Here is a 4,791-nt window from a genome sequence, read left to right as displayed (position 1 = left end):
CATCCGGCGCAGCTCCCTCCGCTGCGACGCGTGTTTAAGACGTCACGCTCCCGCCTCCATCCATTCATTCATAAATCCCAGAAGCGCGGCAATAACGTGGAATCATAAGAGCTGCACTGTACAGCACGGAAACAGACCCTTCGGTCCCAATCCGTCCATGCCGACCAGATGTGCTAAATTAATCTAATCCCACCTGCCAGCATTTGGCCCATATCCCTCCAAACCCCTCGTATTCATGTACCCATCCAGCTGCCTTTTAAATGTTGTCATTGTACCAGCCTCCAACACTTCCTCATTCCATACACACACCCTCCCCACCCCCCCCGCCATGAAAAAATTGCCCCTCAGGTCCCTTTTAAATCTTTCCCCTCTCACCTTCTATGCCCTCTAGTTTTGGACTTCCCCACCCCAAGGAAAATACCTTGGCTATTCACCCTATCCATGTCCCCCATGATTTTATAAACCTTTATAAGGTCATCGCTCAGCCTCCGACACTCCAGGGAAAACAGCCCCAGCCTGTTCAGCCTTTCTCTCAAACCCTCCAAACCTGGCAACATTCTTGTAAATCATTTCTGAACTCTTTCAAGTTTCACAACATCCTTCCTATACAGAGAGATCAGAATTGCGTGCAATATTCCAAAAGTGGACTAAACAATGTCTTGTACAACAACAACATGACCTCCCAATTCCTCTACTCAATACACTGTCCAATGAAGGCAAGCATACCAAACACCTTCTCCACTGTCCTGTCAAGGAACTATGAACCTGCACTCAAAAGGTCTCTTTGTTCAGCAACACTCCCCAGGACCTTAATGTATAAGTCCTGCCCTGATTTGCGTTTCCAAAATGCAGCACCAAATTTGGGCAGTGTTCAATCAGCAATGCTGCAGCCCCTATTCACTTCACTTCACTCACTCAATCATCATTACACCTAGTTTTTTTTTAAATAAAAAGGGATTGCAGGGCAGAAACAACACTCACATTTAACAAAAGGATTGAAACCACATTATAGGAGTTTATAATATTATAAGAGGCATGGATAGGGTAAACAGTCAAGATATTTTTCCCCAGGATAGGGGACTCCTAAAGTAGAGAGCATAGGTTTAAAGTAAGTGGAAAAAAATTTAAAAGGGACCTGAGGGCAACCTTTTCAAGCAGAGGGTGGTGTGTATATGGAATGAGCTGCTAGAGGACATTTGTGGTGCAATTCCAACATTTAAAAGGCATCTGGATGGCTATATGAATAGGAGGGGTTTAGAGGGATGTTGGTCAAATGCTGGCAAATGGGACTAGATTAATATAGAACATCTGGTTGACATAGATGAGTTAAACCAAAAGGTCTGTTTCTGTGTTGTACAACTCTATGACTCTCTGTGGCTCCTTTAACCCTCATGCTAATCACTGCAATATGTCCAACATTCTCTCATCTCTCCCATCAGAGGTCTGTTCATAGAATGCTACAAGTGTCCAGTGACAAGTACCTTTTTATCATGTGGTTTATCAATTCCACTCTATGAGTTTGGGTTCTTTACAGATTGGTCAAGAAGGCAAAGTCAAGGACTATCTTCAGACTTCAGAGTAACACTATTTTTATATGTTAATACTAAGTATTGCTATCATTATAATCATAGATCGAGCACAGTCCGAATTATAAATGCCTGAAATGTTGATTGTCCTGGACCTTGGGTGCCGCCTGACCTGCTGTGCTTTTCCAGCATCCCACTCTCGACTCTATCCTATCATAGTCAATTAAGTGATAGCGACCACAACACGGCATGGTTCAAATTTGTTCTGGACAAGGAAAACGACGGCCTGCAAAAGAGAGCTTTGGATTGGGGGAAGACTGATTTTATTAAAATAAAGCAGGATCTGGCCACAGTAGATTGGGTCATTCAAAAAGGAGTGGGGAGAGTATAGGTTTAACATGTACCCTTTAGAGGGAAATATACAAGCAATAAGTTCAGAGAACCTTGGATGTCTAGGACTAATCAGGACTGGATAAAGAAGAGTAGGGCTTTTAGTAAGTTTAAAGGGAGCAATTCAGCTGTGGTCCTAGAGGAATTTAGAAAGTGCAAGAGGGAACTTAAAGCAATTAGAAAGCAAAAATGAGCATGAAAAAGAATTTATGAACAGGGTTAGGGAGAATGCTAACATATTTTACAAATATGTTAAAGAGAAGAGGTTAACTAGGGAAAGAGTAGGGCCAATTAGGAACCAAGGGGGCAACCTGTGTGTGAAGCCACAGGATATTGGAAGGGCATTGAATGAATATTTTTCTTTGGTTTTCAATCTGGAAAAGGAGAACATAGGTATGAAATTCAGGAAAAGGGACTGTGAGAAACCTGCAGTTTGTCATAGGAATGGAGAGGTATTGGAGGCTCTGTTGGGCTAAAAAACAGACAAATGGTTCAGATGAATTGCATTCCAGAGCAGGGAGGTCAGGCAGGAAAGTTCAGGGGCTTTGACACAAATTTTTAATTTCGCCATAGGAAAAGTACCAGAGGACTGGAGGACAGCTAATGTGGTCCCACTTTTTCCAGAGGGGTGGTAGAGATGAACCAGGAAATTAGAGACCAGTGAGCATCACATAAGTGGTAGGGAAACTACTGGAGGAAATTCTGAGGAGCAGATTAATTAGGGATTGTTAGCATGGCTTTGTCAGAAGGTGGTCATTCCTAACAAATTTGTTAGAATTTTTTTGGAAATGTGATCAAGTGTGTGGATGAGAGAAGTTCAGTTGATGTAGGTTATATAGATTTTAACAAGGTCCAATATGGGAGACTGATTGAGAAGATTAAAGCACATAGAATTAAGGGAAAATTGGCAAGATAGATCTGAAACTGTCATAGTAATAGAATGCAAAAAGTAGTGAAGGAAGGCTGTTTGAGTGACTGGAGGCTGGTGTCAGCAGATACCACAAGGATCAGTATTTGGACCCTTATTGCTTGTTATATACATAAATGATATAGTTGAAAATGTTCAGGGAATGTTAAGCAAATTTGCAGATGACACCAAGATTGGTAGAGTGGTTAACACCAAAGAAGATAGTTGTAGGTTGCAGGAAGGTATAGATAGTCTGGTCAGATGGGCAGAACAGTGGCAGATGGTATTTAATCCTGATAAGTGTGAGTGATGCACTTTGAAAGAAGAAACAAGGTGAGGGAGTATTTAATGATTGTTAGCTTAGAGGATGAGTACTTTAAACATCATAACATTCAAGGATATGGAACAAGTGCAGGAAATTGAGATTAGAGTTACTTAGGTTGGTGCAGACTTGATGGGCCGAAGGGCCTTTTAGATACTGTGTGATTTAATAAATCTTTAAATCATTGTGTGTTCATGTCTGTTCTGGTGTGGAGTGGTCTAACATTATCCAGGCTGTTTTATTTATGTTCATCATTGTGCAGCTGTGACATCAACATAAGCTTGCTCCAGGGTCCCAAAGCCCTGACACAAAACCCTTCTTCCTCTTTCAATTCCAATTCATCTGCACTCTCTGTGGAGGGGAGGTCCAGGGGAGCACTGCGTAGCAACCTTCCTCTGAGCCTGAAGCTGTAGTTTTTAAAGTGTATTTTTAACTGAGCCAGATTGAGGATCAATCAACAAATCCTTTACCATAACACTCATGGTAGGCATGTGATGGAAAGAACATTGGAGCTGCTACCACCATGCATGTAAAAGTATGTCCTGTCACAGCAACTCAGGCTCTCTGAGTGAATTGCATACACCATCACTACTGTATATAGACAATCAATTAGTATCAAACAAGATGAACCAACTGATCTGTCTTGAGAAGTGGAGGTTGAGAGAGAAGAATGTTGACCCAGGATTCCCTGCTCCTCTCTTTTGTCAGCATAGAATAGAATCCCTATACTGTGAATGCAGGCCATTTGATCCACTGAGTCCACACCAACCCTCCGAAGAGCAACCCATCCAGAACTACCCTATCCCCGTAACCATGCATTTCCCATGGCCAATCCACCTAATTTGCACATTTTTGGACTGCAGGAGGAAACTGGAGCAATTGAATGAAACCTACAGAATGTGGAAATTCCACACAGACAGTGGCCTGAGAGCAGAATTGAATCCAGGTCCCTGGCACAGTGAAGCAATAGTGCTAACTACTTAGCCACTGTGCCACCCCACTCTAACATTTGAATGTGTAACAAAAAGATATATTGACAAGGTACAATTATGTAACTAGGGCAGGAGGAAGGTTCATGTAAAACATAAACAATGGCAAATGAGCTGTTTCTATGCTGATAATTCAAAATAATTCAAAACCAAGGTTTTATAAATACAAGATAAACACTAATAAACTTAATTTCTAAGAAATTCATTCCTCCAAAAGGGATTTGAATGTGATCTACCCTGTGGCATACTTGAGGTAAATTGCATGGATGAATTTAATGAAGAGCTCATTAGTTCATGAGAGAGAAAGGAACAGGATATATTGACAAGATGGGATGGGATGAATTAAGTAAGGTGAGAGGAGACTTGACTGAAACATAAAAACTAGAACAGACTATGGACAAATGGGAAAAGGGCAAGGTGCTAGCAGGTTTAGATAGCTCTACCAACAAACATTCACTATGGGCTGAATTCCCTCATCTGTGTAACACTCTATGAGATGAATATAAGAAAACTTGACTAGTTATCTGATTTTCCTTTCTCAGAGGTCGCCAGGGCCATCGCTGGAAACAAGTTGCCTAATTCAAAGTCAGTTTAAAAGACTTTGTCATCTGTCTGATTTTATAAATCTCTTGCTGCTGATATCTCTGTGAGCAGTGA

The sequence above is a fragment of the Chiloscyllium punctatum genome, chromosome 31 (assembly GCF_047496795.1).
Source record: "Chiloscyllium punctatum isolate Juve2018m chromosome 31, sChiPun1.3, whole genome shotgun sequence".
Classification (NCBI taxonomy): domain Eukaryota; kingdom Metazoa; phylum Chordata; class Chondrichthyes; order Orectolobiformes; family Hemiscylliidae; genus Chiloscyllium; species Chiloscyllium punctatum.
The sequence above is the reverse complement of the archived record's forward strand: the minus strand, read 5'-3'. Positions refer to the sequence as shown.